The following is a 21,393-nucleotide window of genomic DNA, read 5'->3' as shown; positions in this document are numbered from 1 at the left end:
AATTCCTGTGTACCCTGTCCTTAAAGTAGTATATTCTGAGAGTCTCTAAAAAATTCAGTATGCTTCTCCTGGGTGGCAGATTAGGTCACATCCCATGATGCACAGGACTGCAGGGAGTAGTTTAATATGTTGTCTGCACCTTCATGCTCAAGTGAAGTTTGGATGGAAAAGAACATGGCAGCTCAAAAATGGGAGCAAATGAATACAGTCGTTAATGGCTACATAGTTTTACACATTCCCTGTTCTGAGAGAATGTTTCAACCACAAATAGTGCTTGTGCTGCAGGCTTGCTCATCATCCCACTGAGTGGGGTTCATTTTCAGGTCTCCATCATGCCTAGAGCATGTTGAGGACAAAGGGAAAGCTGGTACTAAGTACACACTGTTCATATCTGCTCCAATGTGCTAGCTATTCTCATATGCTGTGGCAGCACACTCCCTCGCTGAAAGACACAGTCATATAAAGGAGCAAAGTGAGGATTTTTAACCTAAACGCTCTGTCACCTGTGATGGTCAACCAGCTTATAAAGCTTGAAAGATTTTGACAGTGTTCTTTCACGGGTGAACTAGTGGTTAACTTTGTAAACTGAATTAAGGAAATTTGATGTTTAGCAGGTTACAGTTGGCAATACTTTACTCTCTGGACCATAGTTACTTAGAAATCCACATATCATAAAAGCACAGAGGAACCTATCCAAACAAAAATCATCTGGGATAGCTGACTGTGGCTTACTGGGATATTACATATGGGACAAGCACAGAACTGAAGATATTTATTCAAGGTCAAAATGATATTCATTATCTGAAGGGGGCCTACAAGGATGCTGGAGAGAGGCTCTTCATCAGGGATTGTAGCAATAGGACAAGAGGCAGTGATTTCAAACTTAAATAGGGGAAGTTCAGGTCAGATATAAGGAATAAGTTCTTTACTGTGAGGGGTGGTGAGGGAGTGGCACAGGCTGCCCAGAGAAGTGGTAAATGCTCCATCCCTGGCAGTGTTCAAGGCCAGGTTGGACAGAGCCTCGGCTGACATGGTCTAGTGTGAGGTGTCCCTGCCCATGGCAGGGGGTTGGAACTGGATGATCTTAAGGTCCTTTCCAACCCAAACCATTTTGTCATTCTATGATATTTAGTGTTAGGAATAGAAAAATAAATCGAATAGTTTAGGAATCTCTAAAGATTTTCTCTAACCACTGTTTTGCATTTGCTACTTAGATAATTCAAACCTTTTCCTCACTGCAGTATGAAACAGCATCTCTGATCCAGGGATGGAAAGGGTTTTTCTTGCAGTGTGTAATTTATGGCTTGCATCAGGTAGAGCCTTATAAGTGTTGCTATTTTCCTTCAAATAAATGAAAAAATACAGTATGTTTCCATTCAAGTAAGTGTAACTTACAGTAACCTATTTGCAGATATAATCAGCCATGTCATCTTTCACCTTGATTTTTGAGATTTTACTTCCAATGGTTGTTGAGAAAGTATTATGAAGCGGATGACATAAAAAACTGGATTACTCGGGTTCAGAAATGACTGCCATTCACCATTTTTCTTGCAGTCATGTAGCCTGTAGCTACATTAATGCCACCTTGGTTTAAAAAGACAGAGTTAATCAGGTTTAATTACTTGTTTAATCTAAAATGGAGAATATTTTTATTATTAATTGATCTATTGTTGTTATTAATTGCTGCAGGAAGTAGAAATCAAAACTTTTTGGGCGTCTTGTGTATCTCAGTGCTGATTTATCATAATTCTTTCCATCTTCCATGCGTTTAAAATTCCTGTTGTGTAAATGAATTGAAGTTCCACTTTAAAGCTTATCAGTGAATTGTAATAAACTTTGGCACTGAAAACTGAAGAGCAATCCACCTGAAACTTCGGCTGTGCCATGCTTTTTCTCCAAACTTGAATCAAATATGGCTGAAATGCTTTAAAACACTTTAAACACAAGGTAGGTCCACCTGTGAGTAGTATCATCAGTTTTACTTTGCCACAAGATGGAAAGGGATGCTTTTTAATGTCTCAGGACACGTTCTCATTCCCACTGATTGCTCACAGCTTGGGGATGAGAATAAAGACCTTCAAGAAAAATTCTCAAAATATCCTAAAATGCCCAATTCTGCAAAAATATCCTGAGATATTTTTGGCTTAATGGGAAGTAGAAAATAATCTCATACCTTTGAGTCCCATAAATTGGCTTGACTCATTCATTTGTACAAGACATAAGTGAATAAATCCCGTGACTTTTTTCAAAATCTCAAAGGAAAAGTTCATTCTGTTCCAATAAACATCCACCTTTGAACACTGTTGTACTTAACCTTCTAATGTGAGTTTCAACTATAGAGTCACGGGAGTCTCCTCCTGTCCTTTTGGTTTTGTTTGTTAGTTTTTTCTTAACTCCATGTTAACTTTGGGGAGGAAAACCAAAACCCTTCCATGCACATTACTAGAAAACTGCTGGTGTTTGCAGTGAACTGGTTGCTGAACTTGAACTCGCAAAGTACTACCATCAGGTCACCATGCAGGCAGTCCGTACCTCAAGCCATGCATTGCTCCCTCCTTCCAGAGTAGTGCCCCAGTACACACTGGTGGGACACGGGACCATGCCCAGGCTACTTTAGAGTTGATGTTACCGGATTGAATTGCTTTCTTGGTAGTATGATGAGGGTACAGGATGTGTGTGTATTATTAGGTCTCTGACAATCCTGTGTGATGTATAAACAGCTGAAGCTATCACTGCCACAAACTGTCTGCCTTACCCACTTCTGGGCATTCCCATTCCTGCACCAGTTATGTCTGATCCCATCATGAACCTGTAATAAGCCAGGATGAAGTGTGCAGCAGCTGATTGACAGAAGGCTCAGATATCCATGCCTCAGGGGCAACCATCTCTCTCAAAGGGGCAGGGGGTGCTGAGAGCCATGAGTGTTTCAGACTTCCTTTTGTATCTTGTCACAGACTGTGTGACAAGCTGCTTAAAGTATCATAGTAGATGTTTGCTTCAGTAGAGGAAAATTGAAGTCTTTAATAAACTGAAATGTACTGAAGTTCCAACCAGTAACATGCTACCCATTGACACATAAGATAGTGTATGAATATGTTGTTCATATTGCATTTTTTACTCTTGTTTTTTATCACGGTAGAAGAAAGAAAGGGTTCTTGGCATAGCTGGGATTCTCCAACATCACAAGCATTCATAAGATTTCTTTCCTGAATATAATCTACAGCTCCCTGCAGTTTCCAATTAAAATACTTATCTTTGATGAATTAAGGTTTATTTTTCTTTACTGATTTTAGCCTAGAATGGAACAATGCAAGACTGTACTCTTCACCGCTGCTTTTTAAATCTTTCCTATGGTAGTGATACAACAAGGACTTTGTCAGGTTAGTGGATATAAAAAGCAGTCAACTTGGTTTACGATGCTTTGGTGTGATAAGTGTTCTTCCATTTCTTGATACAGGGAAAACTACAAACCATCAAATTTAATTCATTGCAGAAAAAAAAAAAAAAGAGCAATGCAGCCATTGAGGGACTAAAACTAGGATTGGGCGAAAACTTTTTCAGAAATGAAAACACTTGGCACTTGCTTGCCTTCAGATTTACTTTTAAATAAGGAATTACATCACAAGGGTTGGCTTGTTGCAGTTTCTTGACTTTTACCTAGGCTGGTTCACATATTTAAACTGTGAGGACTTGATTAATCAGGGACTATAGTGGTAGGACAAGGGGTGATGGATTCAAACTGAAACAGGGGAAGTTCAGGTTAGATATAAGGAAGAAGTTCTTTACTGTGAGGGTGGTGAGGCGCTGGCACAGGGTGCCCAGAGAAGCTGTGACTGCCCCATCCCTGGCAGTGTTCAAGGCCAGTCTGGACAGAGCCTTGGGCAACATGGTCTGGTGTGACGTGTCCCTGCTCATGGCAGGGTGTTGGAGCAGGATGATCTCAAGGTCCATTCCAAGTCTAACTATTCTGTGATTCCTTGCAAGTGAAGAGTATTTATATTAACAGACTAAATCCTGAGCCTTAGAAATTGGAAGTAAAAATCCTGAAATCTCAGAGGTGCTGTGACTTCCCCTAGTGGTTGTCTGTGTCCATGGATTAAAGCATGGATTTGTGTTGGCTGTTCTTGAACCGTGTCCCCTTTCTTGAAAAACAAAATGCAAGAACTTGTCTTTAAGAAAATTTTTAATTCTCTGTGTCTGTTTGAATTAAAATAGTTTAAAAGGTAATTTCAATAGTAACCCCAGCATAATTTGTTAAAATCTGAGTAATCTGCGTGTATGTCTTACTGATTATGTCACTATTCTCAATAGGTGTATTTGTTCCAGAAAGTTTTTTCAGAATTCCTGTATCTCTAGCAATATGTTTTTTGAAGAAAAATATAATGTCATATGTTAGCTGTTAATCTTCTAGCTTTCTGAGCTATCCCATTGGTACTCAAGGATTTGAATTCTGTACGTCTCATCCATTGCAGTTGGACTATGTGGATGTGTGCTTCCAGATTCTCTTCTGTGTAGGATGACAGTGATTTGTCACCACAGACATAATCTAGCATTGCTGACTTTTCTGGCTGGATATACAGTAAGGCTGCAGCCTACAGAACCTGTGTTCCCATTTCACAGGCATTGCCTGCTGTACATGGACTTTTCAGACAAACACTTCACAGTCAATCTCTACTTCTGTATCTGTTTTGGCAGTTGTGGATTTATAGCATGTGAGCCAACCAACTGCAGTGAGCATGTCGTAGGGACAAAAGAATTTATATTTTTTAGCAAAGAGAGCTTCAGTGATACCATAATTGCCTGTGCAGTGGTTGTGGCCATGTAACCCTCATTTCAGGAAGGAATAATCTTACAGTTGGTTAACATTAAAGATATTATGGGCATACAGATTCCAAGTCACAAAAAGCAAGGGTTGTAACACAGAATAAAAACCAAACCCACATCTTAATATTCATGCAAATATAACAGCCACAGAAAATACAACCCCCGCCCCCCCCCCAAGAAAGCACCCAAGCCCATCAACGTCTAGTTTCATCCTTTAGCATTCAGTTTGTTCAGTGTCTTCATGTCTGCAAGCCCCAGTCAGCAGTATCGATGGGCTTTTCTGGATTTGTTGTATGGATAGTACTTTCCTTGTGTGTTTTGGGTTTTTTTTCTTTTCCCTTCTGTTATACCTCAATCCAGTAATGCCCCTCATGAAACCTATGGCAATATTTAAAAGCTTTAGAAATGTATTGAGCTTCTAAATAATGTTTTGTTTGTCTTGCCAGTACCTAAAAGAACTAAGTACATACTTCACATTCACAGAATCGGAGAATGTCTAAATTTGGAAGGGACCCATAAGGATCACTGAATCAAATTGTTCTGACCCACAGTATCCTAATGAGCCTAAATGGCATTTAAATGTAAACATATTTCAACAGCTGAGAAAATCAAGGGTGGCTTTTCCAAGAATCTCTAAAACACTCATAGAATGTCTTTTTGCACCCCTCTCTCCCCCCAAACAAAACCATCAAATAGCAAAGTTGGTGATGAGTGTGACAGACCTACAAGAGATTAACATTATACTTGAAAGGAAAAGATTTTGTTGAAAACCTGTAAAACAGGAGTGTGAGAAAGGGAGATTTAAAAAAAAAGAAAAAAGGCTGTTACTGCAAGGTTTTGCACAGATTAGAAGTTCTCATGGGACAGTTTTGCCATTTTGACTTGATCTTCTTATTTGATGGGAACCTTTTGTATTTAAGCATTACATGGTCTAGGTTTTATTCTATTTACATTTCTATAGCTGTGAAGGAAAAGGTTTATCGTGCATACATGGGTATCATGAAGCTTAATCTCTGCTCATGAATCCCCAAAGATGTGCTAGAAGCATATTTATCTATTTCTTGATGGTGCTTGCTGCTTCTACAATTCTCATTTCATCCAAGTCATGAATACTGAAACTGATTTACTGACTTGATGTAGTGCTGTTGGGCAGAAGCTTCCTTCATTATTTTATGGGAGGAGCAGGTAGCAAGAAAAGAGGAATTTTGCCTTTGGCAAGTAGCCAGCGATTTTTATATTTTTTTTCCCTAATTTATATTTACAGGCCCTGGAGGGAAACTTTGGTTAATGTGTATGTATGAAACACCCACTCAGTAAATACTTTAACATTGCACAATGAGCTAATTTGTTGGGTTTTCTTATTTGCATCTTTTCATCACAGACAATTGGATTTTAAGTAAATACTTAAATGTGATCTTATCATGCAGTATAGAAAAACTGTCTATAAGTAATTCAGAATCAACTCACAAATTGCTGCACGCAAGTACTCCCACAAATACAGTATGTTATAGGTTCAGGTGCCTGATGCTTAAATTGCATCATAGTTTCTATGTTAATATTTGCATACTTGATATTGCCAACTTGTGGACAGGAAGCTGATTGTACTGTATATTTGAATAAGTTTTCTCAAGATCTGCTGCAAATTAGATTACCAAGCCTGTCTTTAAATTGTCTTTCCAAACAAGGAGTCTGTGCAGTTACTTGCTTCATTCAATATGGCTTTCTGCATGGATCAGCTCAATGTATTTGTTCAATTGGTTATTTGAGTGTTTGTAAATTACCTTTACAACATGAAAGTAAGGTTAATAGCCATTCACACACTGATAGCTTTAATTCTATCTCTCTTCATTTTATGGTATTTATATGTAGAGAATATGTATATTTAGAGCAGCCCTCCAGTATCTGAAAGGGGGCTACAAGAATGCTTGAGAGGGACTCTTCATTAGGGACTGTAGTGATAGGATAAGGGATAATGGGTTCAAATTGAAACAGGGGAAGCTCAGGTTAGGTATGAGGAAGAAGTTCTTCCTTGTGAGGGTGCTGAGGCGCTGGCACAGAGTGCCCAGAGAAGCTGTGGCTGCCCCATCCCTGACAGTGTTCAAGGCCAGTCTGGACAGAGCCTTGGGCGACATAGTCTAGTGTGAGATGTCCCTGCCCATGGCAGGGTGTTGGAACAGGATGATCTCCAGGTCCATTCCAAGCCTAACTAGTCTATGATTCTGTGTAAGGGAAGAGTATTTATATTAATGGACTAAATCCTGAGCCTTAGAAATTGGAAGTAAAAATCCTGAAATCTCAGAGGTGCTGTGACTTCCCCCAGTGGTTGTCTGTGTGGATTAAAATGTGTCTTTGTGTTGGGTGTGTTTAAACCTAGGTGGAGTAAAGCATGGCTTTATGTTGGCTGTTCTTGAACTGTGTCCCCTTTCTTGAAAAACAAAATGCATGAACTTCATTTTAAGAAAATTTTTAATTTTCTGCATGTTGTTTAAATTTATTTAGTTTAAAAGGTCATTTCAGTAGTTCATGCATAGTTTTTATAATGCAGACTTTGGATATATTCAGGAATAAAGAAATAAAGATTACATTTGTTTTCCTGGGTCGGAGCAATCCCAGGCACAGCTACAGGCTGGGCAAAGAGGAGATTCAGAGCAGCCCTGCGGAGAAGGACTTGGGGGTGCTGGTTGATCAGAAAATGAACATGAGCCGGCTTCAGTGTGCGCTTGCAGCCCAGAAAGCCAACCGTATCCTGGGTTGCATTAAAAGGAGTGTGACCAGCAGGTCAAAGGAGGTGATCCTGCCCCTTTATTCTGCTCTCGTGAGACCTCACTTGGAGTATTTTGTGCAGTTCTGGTGTCCTCAACATGAAAAGGACATGGATCTGTTGGAGCAAGTCCAGAGAAGGGGCAGGAGGATGATCAGGGGACTGGAGCACCTCCTGTATGAAGATAGGCTGAGAAAGTTGGGGCTTTTCAGCCTGGAGAAGAGAAGGCTGTGTGGAGACCTCATGGCAGCCTTCCAGTATCTGAAGGGGGCATATAGGGATGCTGGGGAGGGACTCTTCATTAGGGACTGTAGTGATAGGACAAGGGGTAATGGGTTGAAACTTAAACAGGGGAAGTTTAGATTGGATATAAGGAGGAAATGCTTTCCTGTTAGGGTAGTGAGGCACTGGAATAGGTTGTCCAGGGAGGTTGTGAATGCTCCATCCCTGGCAGTGTTCAAGGCCAGGTTGGACGAGGCCTTGGGTGATATGGTTTAATGTGAAGTGTCCCTGCCCATGGCAGGGGGGTTGGAACTGCATGATCTTAAGGTCCTTTCATACCCTAACTATTCTATGATCACCAGAATCTTACATTTTTTGCTGGAAAATGCTTTTTGTTTGAAAATCGTCATTTTGTGCAAATTTTAATGTATAATTCTATATATATAATCTATGTATAATCTATATATATTATATATGCTATATATACATAGTATATGCTATCTATTTATATTTGAAGATATTTGATTCCATTAGGGTAATTTAAACTTGTTTCATTTTACAAATGTTTTTGTAGAGAAACCATCTCCTACATATGTGGCGCTGCAGCTACTGTAATGAATTCTAGGGTTTTGGTATTATTTTAGTTCAAAAATTAATGTAGTGCTTTTGTGCCCTTTATAGCTCAGGTCTGTATGGAGTCAAGCAGAGGCCCAGCAAAAAAATTTTCTTCTGACCTGAGTCTCCAATGATGTAATGTTTTTTTTTCATCTCATTTCAAGGAGATTAGGTGACACCGTCTGCTACTCTTTATTTTCATCTTTTCATTCTCTCCTAACTCAAAACTATGAAATCTTCTCACACCCAAGATGCCTTATCAAAACAGACAATTGCTGAGAACACATAGCGTAAGGAAAGTAATCTCTGGGAAGTAATCCAAAGACTTGATTTTTCCTCTTCCTGAATATAAATCAGGATCAGCTTCACTGAAGTGGATACAGAGTTGGAAGGATGAAGCCCTAAGATTGAAAGTCAGTGGAAATAATGTAGGGATTTTATCAGACAGTGCCACAGTAAAGATCTTCATAAGAAGAAAGAACAAAAAAGAAGTGTTCTAGGTAAATTATGTCTTCTTTGAAAGAAATAGAGCTGCTTTCATTCCTCTCTTTTCATAAATCATTGTCTCCTATGGACATATAACTTATATGGGCAAAAGAATCACCCTTGAGATTGGAAGTAGAGTGTACTTGAATTCAGCAAGTGAGTAATTCAGAAAGCTGGTCTTTCTCTTATGCTATTATACTGCTGCAAGGTTCCTATTACAGTTAAGAAGGTGGGTTGTGCTAAACAACTCATGATGAAAATGCAGTCTGGAGTGCATAGTTGTTCTTTTTGCCTTTCTGGCTGATGAACTTTCATCCTATAGTAAATGTAATAGATATAAGAGTCTCAGATTAATTTAAAATGGGTGATCTGAAATTTACTGTTATTTCCTGAACTCAGGTCATAAACTGAGTCTTCCACACTCCTGCAGGTTTATTTAGACATTCTACTGTTTGAAAAAGCATTCTGGGAAAACAATTATTCAGTGAGGCACAGGCTAGGCTGTGTTGACGGAGCAATACTAGAACAGATAAAAATGGGATCATTTCACTCATACAGTGCTTGTCAGGCCACACCTGGAGTACTGTGACCTTTTCTGGTCTCCACAGTTACCAAAAAAAAAAAAAAGACACAGCCAGACCTGCATGAGTCCAAAGAAGGGCAGTGAAGATGATCAGAGGGCTGGAGAATTTGTCCTACAAGGAAACACTGAAGGAGTTAGGTCTTTTTTTACCCTTAAAAGGCTTAGGGGGAACCTCACCACGGTTTTCCAGTACATCAAGGGCATCTACAAAAAGGACAGAGGCTCTTTCTTCACAAGGAGCCACATAGAGAGGAAAAGGGGCAGGGGTTACAGGTTCCCTCAGGAGAAGTTTCATCTTGCTATGAAAAAGAAATACACTGAGAACAATCAATCACTGGAACAACCTCCCAGGGATGTGATGGAGATCCAATCACTGGAGGTTTTCAGAATACCAGTGGACAGGGTTCTAGATAATTTCATCCAGGCTGCCTGCTCCATGAAAGGTTGGACCAGGTCTTTGCTAGATCACTTTCAGCCTTGGCTGTTCTGTGATTCTATGATTTGTGATGTGCCAATCGCAACGGCTGCGTTTTGCTACACCAAAAATGACCAAATGTCTACTTCTTATGCTCTTTCATATTCTTTTAATGTATTCTAGAATTTACCTAGATTAACTCTATTGAATTTAGTGGCCTCAGTCATATCCAGGGCAGTATTTACAGTCCAGTAGTGTCTTTATATTTGCACTTAGTATTTGTCCTCTACATCTTCATACATGATTTATACATATATGTAGTGAATAAGTCTACATATGTACAAGTATACAAGATAATAGTAAAGGATCAGATTTAATATATTAGTTAACCCAAGGGGTAAATATATGGTCTGTTGTAAGATTTAAAATGCTATGAGTTGTAGCTTGGATTTAAATCACTGATTGCTGTTCTTGGATCTGTTCAGCTATGGAAGTCTGCACCTACCCCAAGACAAGATTCATGTAGTTTTAAATTGATTTCTTCATTTTTAAATAATGCACTTACTCTTGTAAGTATTTGTCTAAAATAATTGAGCTGTTTTGGTAACCAGTATCCAAAGCAGCATGTTTCAACATGGAAAAATGCTGTGTTTAGAAGGTCTTAATCAACAATTCAAGAGTCTAGAAGTTCCCTGAGTCACAATGAAGTATAAGCTGAGTAAGGCTTTGACTGTTCCTTTTGGAAAGCTTTCCTTATCATTGTTCTTTTTTTCATAGAACTATTTATAATGCAGGAATGAGACTAGGTGTGGCAAAATGTAGTAAGCTTCACCATTTTAAAAGGAAATAAAGATTGGTAAAAGACATGTATGACTCACCGCTATGAGCTGTCATTCCAATGAGAGTCTGTCTACCAAATCTCAGTATCTGAAAAAGTTAATATTTTAAATGAAGCGAATTTTAATATTGGGAATGGGTTTATGAGTAAAATAATGGTTTCTTATTGGATTCTTTTAAATTCCCACCAGTACATAACAAATACTTTTGCCTTAAAATATTTATTTACAAATTGTATTTACAACAGCAAATGAAAAGACTATTAAATATGCACAGTGTAGCATAGAATATACCACAGCATTATGATCTTCCATAATTTTCATACACAGTCCAGTTTCTTAAAACAACATGACTTAGCTGGTTCCAAGACAATATTAACTAATGCCTAAAACAGAAGGGAGACAACTACAAATAGAAACGCGAGCATAGCTGTCACTGAGAGTATTTTGTATATACTGGACTATTCGCTGGTTACTTGTTAGAGTATAGTGAGAAAGGAGTAAAAAAGAACACCTTGCTCATATTTCTTGATCACTGAAAATTCAGTTTCTTCTCTTCATTGCAAACATGACTATAATATATATACCCCAGCTACCTCTGCAATATTTAGATTTTTACACCTTAAAATAACCTTGTTTCTTTCCCCCAGAAACTGTTTCCAGAACATTTCTTTTTATACCATCATACAGACTGCAACTGAGCAAGAACTTTATAGTGGTTTATTTTTAGATGGGAAGATGCTTGGACTCGGACTGGGAGGCTTGGGTTCTTTGCCTGGAGCTATCACTGAGCAGTATGGCTGTGAGCAAGAGAAGCTTTTGCTTTTCAACACGTTTGTTTTACTTCTCTTCATCTTTCATTTCTGATCATCTCTTCTTCATGACCTTTAAGTTCTTCAAGATTCTTATTGCATATCTTAAGAAGACTATCTTCAATGGAAACACAGGTGTCAGGAGACTTTACTTCTTTGCAACTACTTATTAAAAATATGGGTATGTCTTTTGTCCAGATTTCTGTAAATCTGATGAGTAAGAAAAAAGGGAAAACAAATATATCAAATATTTTGGTGAAAGTATAATGAATTTTGCAAATTATTTAACCAAATGAAAGCTTTTTCTTTATGTAGTACCCATTCTAATAGCAGTGGGGCTCTTCCCTAACCTTTAAGCACACAGATATGTGTTCATAGCATTGAAGTTACAATTAGGCAGAACTGAAAGACTAAGCCACCTTGAATTTGTGTCCAGCTCTACAGTCCATGAGCTGAAACTACTAGATCTTGCTTTTTAGACAGCACTGGTGCTTTTATGTTTTCTTTTAGTGTAATGCTGAGACTGTAAAAAAGACAAACACAGCTTTTAAACATGTTCACTATCTTGCTTCTTTAACTTAAACTTACTGTACCCTCTTAGGGCTGTTCTGTTAATGGCCAGGATCTGAGTGATGGCTATGAGACAGACCTTTGAAAGACTTAGTTGTGACTCGCCTACTTGGAGATTATATTGCTGTAATAGCATTATACTGCCCTCTTTTGGGATTTGCTGCCAATCTGAAGTACAAGTGGAGAACTTCTGTCTAGTTTCACAGTGATGTTTAGTGAACTTCATCAACCTTAAGTAAGACTGGGGTTTTAACAAAGGCAGGCAAACTGAAGACCTCAGTTAGGCTGGCATTGATTTATATGCTACTGTGTTTGTTTGATCTTGTGTTAGAACCAGAATACGTGAACTGAAGTTACACAGTTCTTCTGAGTACTAACCATGGATAATGCTATGTTTGTGTCCTCTTAATCATAGATACTGAAAGAACGTTCATCTCTATTTCCATTTCTGAATAATCCCTACACAGTCACACTATTTCAAAGTCCATAATAATATAAATACATCTAAAATACTAAAAAATGAAGCAGGCTTTTTCAAAACAAAATGCATCAGTGAGCTGAGATTCACGTGGATAATATTTTCTGCCTCTTCCGAGTGACAGATGGATCAGATGTCAAAACCAGCTAATGAATATAGGTTAGGTTCAAATGAAGGTCTGACTCAGAGTAGTTGACAGCCTGGGTATTGACAAATAAGACCCATGCACTAGTGAATATATTATTCATATTGAGATATCTCTGTCCTGTTTAATGTCTTTATATGGTCAAATTCCAAGAAAATTAATAAGTACATTGAAAAAAAATTAAACAATAGATAAAAGTAAAACTATAACACCATGATAGTGTTCATCTACCATTAGGATCAAACATTTGCTATAAATAAGGCTTCTAAAGTGAAGAGTAATTCCATTTTCTGTTGACTATCAGATGTAAAGATAGGTTGAGTTTCCTTTCATCGAAAAGGAGTATCAAAATAAATATTATATTTACCAAAAAGGAAACCTAAACACTCTACTCAAGTTAAAGTAATACCTTTATATATATATATAAATTTATTTTTACTATAGTAAAAAGTTCTTCTTGGAATTTTTCATTTTAAGACAAGGAACCCAAATTCTTCTGAAGCTTATGCTAATGTACTGGGGTTCATTTCTGCAAAGCATATATGTTTCATAGAATGTGACTTGTGAACTGCAGGTATTCTGTCCTGAGGAAACACTGTAGAAATCAGACTCTGAAGACCTTGCATTTAAGGATGACAGAAATTGTAATGGGATTTAAATTTGTCATCGTTTACCTAAGAATCAAAAGAATTAATTACTTTTGGTCAGCCTGAAACAAAATAACTTGATGCTTATTTTCAATAAGCTGAAAAAAGAATTGTAAATACTAATTTTTGTCAAAAAGTGTAATCCAGCCCTGAGAAAAAGGTATTTCCAATGCAGGAGTGATTTCTTACATACTTTTTATTGATTACCACTTTCATAATGTGGGAAACCAAACCAAAGAATAACTTTTAAACTTCAAGTTATTTTGAATCAAGAAATCGGAATGTTTTCCTTAAAATTCACACTAAAATTTGAACTCTGTTGGATCTCTTTCCCCCAGTAAAACCAGTTCCTTTGAAATTCATTTAAAGGCCAGAGAAGGCCCATAGCATTATGTATTTTGATAACTTTTATTTGATCCATGAAAAAAGTATTGAAAGAGCAATTAGATGGACTTTTTTGTTATTACCTGTCAGCAAACAAAGAAGATACACAGCCAAAATGATGTGAAGTCTCCTTTTCTCCTTAAACAGAATGGTAAGCATGTGGGTGAAGGAAAAGTAGGAGATTCTGTGTCTTGTCTTTATTACAGGTTATTTTTTGCCTTTTTAAAAAAATGATGTTATTATAAGACAACTAAATAATAATTGTTTAACAATAATCTTTATATGTGAGCAGTTAGCAATAGTTTACTGTCCACTTGGGTCTGTCCTTTGTCCACATTCTTCAATAATTAGTAGCTGGCGAGTGAACTAGAGAGTAAGTTCATGGAAATTGTTTCTGATAGTTGTTTACGGAAGGAACTGCAGAGAGAGTCAAGGACAAGAAAGCCTTAAAATCAAACTCCCACATATTGGAGGAGATGAGAAAATACAATGCAATTCAACAGGGAAAACTGCAACACGCTTAGGGCAGATGATGTTCATTGCATTTCCAAGTCGAGCTTTGGCAGCACACCTCCAGGAAGATGTGCACCCAATAGAGAGAAATCAGAAAAGTGCTACCAGAAAAACCCCAGAAGACACAGTATGAAATACAACCTGCAAGGAAACATTGAATAAAGGAAGTGTTAAAAGGTTAAGTTGCAGAAACTTAAAAACATGCAGAGTAGCCAAGAGAAGAGATGTTTGACAGTTGAGGAGTAGTTTTGTGAAGATGAAGGATAAGAGTATACTGCTTGAAACGACTGTGGTGCCTCTGTCAGTAGAGATCTTTAACGATAGGATGAACAAGCTTCTGTTAAGGGTAACATACATGGAGGTGATCTGTGTCTTCATGAAGAAGTGACTAAGTAATCTCTTACAATATAATCCTAATTATTTGTACTTTATTGAGCCTGCAGAAACCTTCTATTTCACTGCATTTTTCTGCAAGCCTTCCTTTTGTCTGCAACTTTTTGTCTACCTCTAAAGATTGCCATCAGTGACTATCCACTCTTCTGCTAACTCATAACATAATGGCTGTCACGTTCTCCTGCTCCTGCAAACTTGGTGAAGCTAATTCCTTCTTTTAGCTTAGGTACTGCCATCCGTCTGATGCACAAACTGGAACATTTGTGACACGACCTTCCCTGTGAGCATTTCCTTGGGGAAAAGCTTTTCTGAGACTCTTCTCACAGCTGAAAGAAGCTTTAAAAAGGCCTGATCAGTGTCATGAAGTACTGTTTACTGCATTTGGGAATGCTGAAAGCAAACACATTTTTCAGTCTGTGTCTTCCCCTCCACCCCCCAGAGTCAACATTATAGTTAACAAGAATATAGAAGATCAGCTATCAAGTTCAGCCCCTGGTGTTTCGAATGTTTGTTGTAATGTTGCAGTACTTTATTATTTACTTAGAAGGGTAAATAAATGCTTTTAGTCGTGTAGGTCAGGTCTTGATAGGCAGGCAAATTTCTTAGTACATGCATGAGCTGGATGAAGGTGTCCTATGAACAGACCTTCAGCTTGGCAAGAGGGGAGAAGACAATTTACTGCAATAATCTTAGACTTTGCTTTCAGCATTGTAAATTGCCAAGAAATACCAAGAACTTAACATGGAAAATAATTTTGTCTGCTCTCTCAAAAAACAATACAAATATTTATGTTCTTATGTTTCAGATATTTTAAATCTGGGGTGGAGAAGCAGCTCATTTTCACTGACCAGAGTGCCAGTTATGAACATCCCTTCTTACTATTTGTTTCCACGTAACATTTATGTTTTGCTACTATCTATATTTGTACCAATATTATAGAAAATATAATTAGCCATAAATTCCTTCCAGCTATCCTACATGTCGGTCTACTCTTGTGACTAGTTTCAACCTTATCTTGAACTATATATGTTTCATATGAGACCTTTATAACTCGGGATGAGAGAAACAGTTCATCATTTTATGCAAAATCAAATGTTTCGTAGTCTTAATTTCACAATATTAATATTTCTGTTGTTGCCTGGTACATGAAAAAGTAAAGAAAAATGATCTAGCCTAACTGTAAAATTACTTCTCTTAGAATTATGGCTTCACCCAATGACAGTGGAGTACTGGGGATAGGATCTGATTTATGGACTTGAAAGAAGAAGATAATGTGTACATGTGAAGCTGGGTATGTGAAATGTTTGTGGAATTGGCACCTTCTTAAGGGCATCCCTTGACTTTTCTAGTAGAGATGATGAACTAGTCTTAAAAAAAACCCCATTTACTGATATATTTCCAAGTTAGTATTCTATTTTGGATACTGTTACAAGTTGCTTTTGCTGTTCATTGGTCTTAAGCATTTGGGTGGCCGAAATGATTCATGAAGCATTTACAAACACTGGAAAATCCTCAAATGTTGAAGATGAACAATTTCTGACATTGAGATGAAGAGTTCCAGCTTGTTTCCTCCGGGGGCTATACTGATTTTTGATCTACCCAGATCCTGTCTCTTTACTCAAGGAAAATTCCCTTTGTGTCAGTGGAAATTCTTATTTCTGAGTGCAGCTGGACTTGACTAATTGACAGGAAACAATTGTCCTCTTTTTTTTTTCTTTTTTGTGCTAGGGCTGGATGAGAGCCCTTGCTCATGCTTACTTAGGCGTTGTGGGGTTCCATCAACTTCAGAGAGGTCGTTTATTGAGTTGGGAGTTTGTGTTTGCCATAAACATGAGTAACCAGACATAGTCCTCATATAGGAGGTAACCACTGTGTCTAGTCATCAGATCTCCTTTGACATTTCAGTTAATACCAGTTACAAATTGAACACAGAATTAAGTTGTTTTCAAAGGTAAACTGAGTATGTCACTATCTCATATTTGTTCAGACGCCTTTTATATGACATCTTTATCTTGTTGGGTAGTTGCTAATTTGTTAGCATGGTTAATCCAACTACTTTCTCCAAGTTTCAATAATAGAGTCAACTGGGATCAGCTGTGGAGAGGCCTGCAGCACATTTGGACACCAGCCATTAAAAGCTGGCACTAAAATTGACACTTAAGAAATTGTACAGATAAAGGGTTGGACAAAAACTAATATTGCAATTACTACTACAGTGCATGTAGAAGAAAGGGTTAGCCCTGGAGCCCTTAGTCACACAAAACCACATTGATATTACCTCACAGTGAGGGCTTGTAGGAATTATGATCTGTGAGAATTACTCTTGAGAACCAATTATACAAGAGACTATTTCTATGGTAGCCTACACACTTTCATCTTCCAATGTAGAAACAGGCTGATTTATGAACCTTGTACAGACCTGTTGAAACCTATTTGTGTTCCCCTGGTTGAATGCTGAATCACTGCCCTAACATAATAGAAATCTTGGCTACTATGCAACATTTACCCGTTTTAGATGTGTATCTCCTATAACAGATATTTTTTAGACACACCTAACAACTATTTTTTGACTGTGCTGCAAACCAGGTTTTGCTGTTTGGCTTATACATTTTTCCTGCAAATCACAGAATGCTGTATTTATAAAATAACCTGTACTTCACACAATCACTGCTCTCAGTAATATGGTAAATTAACTATTTGACTTGAAATGCATTTTAAAGATTTCAGTGCATTTGAAAAATATTTATGCTCATACTGTGTATTTCTCGATACTTTCCATAGCTACCAGTTATCCATTGAAATGCTAGCAAATGGGGAAGGGACATACAATAAGTTTCGTAACATTAAACGTGTATAATTTTATGTGCAATTCCTTCCACTCTTCCCTCCCTCATCCCCCCCCCCCCAACTTTTAATTATGACTCTTATCAAGTTTGTAATGTGACTTGTCCTTAAAAATATTGTCTTCAACAAAGCTGTGCCAGTTTACAGGAGCTGATGATCCAGCCCATGGGTGATTCATTATAGAATCATAGAATGGTTTGGATTGGAAAGGACCTGAAAGATCATCTAGTTCCAACCCCCTGCCGTGGGCAAGGATGCCTCACTCTAGACCATGTTGCATAAGGCCCATCCAACCTCGCCTTGAACAGTGCCAGAGATGAAGCGTTTACCACTTGTCTGGGCAATCTGTGCCAGCACCTCAGCACCCTCACAGGGAAGAACTTCTTCCTTAGATCTAACCTGAACTTCCCCTGTTTCAGTTTGAACCCATCACCCTTTGTCTTATTGCTACAGCCCCTAGTGAAGAGTCTCTCTCCAGCATCCTTGCAGCCCCCTTCAGATAAGATCCATCCTATTTTGAGATTTGAGATTGAAGGCATTTTTGAGGTGTTCGAGTTCATTAAAATCCAATGGCTGAGATGGTATTGAGGCTTAACTTAGCTTTATTGTTCTTATAATTCATAAAACTACATTTTTTTTACCCATGGAACACTGCCCTGCCTTCACACTGACCAGCTTATTTCATGTCTAATCGGCACTATTTGCAGATCAATTTTAGAATTGTAGAATAGTTAGGGTTGGAAAGGACCTTAAGATCCTCTAGTTCCAACTCCTGTGCCATGGGCACAGACACCTCCCACTAAACCATGCCACCCAAGGCTCTGTCCAACCTGGCCTTGAACACTGCCAGGGATGGAGCATTCACAGCTTCCCTGGGCAACCCATTGCCTCACCACCCTTACAGTAAAGAACTTCCTCCTTATATCCAATCTAAACTTCCCCTGTTTAAGTTTTAACCCATTATCTTTTGTCCTATCACTGCAGTCCCTAATGAAGTCCTTCCCCAGCATCCTTATAAGCCCTCTGCAGGTACTGGAAGCTGCTCTGAGGTCTCCACGCAGCCTTCTCCAGGCTGAACAGCCCCACCTTTCTCAGCGTATCTTCATACACGAGGTGCTCCAGTCCCCTAATCGTCCTTGTGGCCCTCCTCTGGACTTGTTTTATGCTTTCTACACTTACAATATCACACTGAGTTACAGTGGTTATTGATTGGTTACACTGTGATTTTTGAAGCTGGATGTGCTCAACAGTCCATGGGTGTTTTCATGCAGGAGGAAACCAAGGAGCAATGTTTAGTGTATGTATTTGGAAATACATTATTAGAATAAGGTTTGAAATTATGCTGCTTTTTTTTTTTTTAATTCATAAGCTTGCTATTCATTCTCATTTACTAATGTGCATTCATTTTCAAGCAGCTTCTCTGGCAAATAAAGAAGATTGCCCCACACAAACCAATACATTATTAATATTGGTCTGGTTGGGCTTGGGTCAGTGGACCTCTACTACTGCAAATAGAGCTGTAGAGAGAATGAACTACAATAGATCTGTTAATGGATTTTTAAAGTATTTATGTAGTGGACAAGACATACCAAAGTACTGAATAGTGTGTCACACATTTCATATTAATGTGTTTCTTTTCTGGCTTTCACCATCTTTGGAACAATTGGAACCACCCACATGCTTGCTCTTTTATTTAGAATTATCCAACATGATACCCTAAAATACAATGGAAGTTGTTCAGTGAAATATATTTATACAAGTTGGATATATAAACTTGAATCAAATTGATTGGAGGACTTTTGACTCCTCCTGACTTGATACCGCATTAAATCAAAGGATTAAACCTTCTCTCCAGACATGGCTTCAGGCTATTGCATCTGTGAAAAGACAGCTTGTGAGTGTTGAAAGCCTAACAGATCTATCATAGCTATATACTTGACTCCACCCAGAAGTGGATTAAGCCAGGGAATTCAAGCTAGGTAGGTTTATGGATAATCTTATTTAGACAAAGTCTGAGACAGGCTTCTGTCAGTTCCTATTATGAACCAACTTTAAATCTCTTGTTTTCTGGAGGCGCATATGATTTCTGCTTTGCTAGTTACTGATCATTACAGCTCTGTGAAGCTTGAAAAGGTTATGGCATGAGGGGTTTCAGGACCTACACTTAGCATTTTCTATTCACATATTCTTGCAGTGCATGTTTTTTTGTGTTTAAATTTGAGGGTTTTGATTTTTCAGTCTTGGGTTAGGGTGAGAAGATTAAATGCAAGAAATATAAAGTATTCATGTTTCCCCAACTTTCCCAGTAGTCAGCAATCTGAACATGCTACACAATGCCAAGAATGCAGAGATTAGCAATCATATAAGACTGACATAAGCTTTTTTGAATTAAGAAAAGCTGTTCCAAATGATTATCCTTCTTCAGATATGTTGTTCAAGACATATTGCTTAGCCTAAATCTCTTTTTTAGATTCTGGGGATAAAATCAAAACTGATTTTCTTGATTTTGGGGCGGAGGGAAGGTTTTGTTACAATCTTGATATAAGATTGGATAATGCGTATTTAGGTTCCTTTACATCATACAGGGTACATAAACTGCACAATAGTGGGAAGAATTACAGCTCACAGTCGTGCAGCCACAGTTCCTTCCCTGTAGTTTTTCCTAATGTGCATTTGGAAGGTAGAGGTAAGGATACCATGTCATTTTCTGACTGTTCTATGCAGGCAGTAAGTCTGACCCACTGCTGACTGGTGGACTGCATAAAGATATGAGTAGTAAATGATAAGTAGTAGGGAAATCAATAAAAGCAACCTGCATAGTTCTGTTCATCATGAAAGATCTCAAAATTATTTCACATGTGTGTGAAAATGTACAAAGTACTTGTGCTAGTAATTGTTTGGAAGCAGCTTTCTAGAATAGCTTCATAAAATATTGCTGTAATAAGTAAATATGCATGCAAAAATTTTAGTAGTCTTGTTAACATTTATACTAGTTTACTACAGTACAGTATTTAGCGGGTGCATGCTCTGAATCTTTTCTCTTTCTGTGACGGCAATTTTCCTTAGGGGGGAAAAGCAAACTGACGTGTGCAGGAATTCTGACTCGTCCATCACACATGTAATGTGGCTAGAGAAACTAAATTAATAAGGTGAGTAGTGATATGAGATCACTGCCACAAGGTCTACTTGATTACTGCTGGGTTTATTTGGAGGAAGATGAATGGAAGGGAAGTACCTAAATGATGTGGAAAATGCCAAGATGGCTCTTAGCTCTCCCTTTTCTTATATACACCAGAAGGACTGATCTCTATCCAAGTAGGTGTTTGACCCTAAAGCCTGAATACAAATTCTCTCCGTTACTTGCAGAAGGTATGGCCTGCATTAATCATGAAGGTAGGCAGGATTACCCTAGGAAAAAAAAAAAAAGATGGTGCTGCTCATAGAAGCTTTTCCTAGATAAGGAAATAAGTGGAACTATTGTCTTGGAAGAGCTGTTCTCTTGGGAACAGCCTACCTTGAGCTAAAATTGAAAACCTTACAAAAAAGTTCCATTCAGATCCATCACAAATACCTATAATAACATTAGGAAAAGACTGGAATCTGGACAGTACTGAAAAAAAATAAATCTTGAAGTCAAACTACACTTAGTCCATCCTGCAGTCAGGATAGAACACATTCTTCAGTAGTGTGCATCGTGATCATCATCATCACTTAAACAGCTTGGGGCCTGTTTGTGAACAGCGGCTGCACATTGACACAGGCAAGGGCATATCACAATCTCCACAGATCTGAAACTTGAAACGTTTTCAGAGTTCTGCCTTTGCAAAGAACTGCAGGTGATGCAATGTGTTTAACACCAGTAAGG

At 38.1% G+C, this 21,393-nt stretch overlaps 1 long non-coding RNA gene across 2 annotated transcripts in view; it reads left to right on the top strand.

Moving 5' to 3' along the window:
• The window catches only part of LOC133223831 (uncharacterized), an 86,723-nt gene that overhangs the window by 13,219 nt on the left and 52,111 nt on the right, over window positions 1-21,393 (top strand). The gene's annotated exons all lie outside the window — the stretch shown is intronic.

The sequence above is a fragment of the Neopsephotus bourkii genome, unplaced genomic scaffold (assembly GCF_033783945.1).
Source record: "Neopsephotus bourkii isolate Nb327-2 ecotype Australia unplaced genomic scaffold, CSIRO-AGI_Nbou_v1 NB_1655, whole genome shotgun sequence".
NCBI classification, from domain to species: domain Eukaryota; kingdom Metazoa; phylum Chordata; class Aves; order Psittaciformes; family Psittacidae; genus Neopsephotus; species Neopsephotus bourkii.
This window is presented reverse-complemented; position numbering and strand designations above follow the sequence as displayed.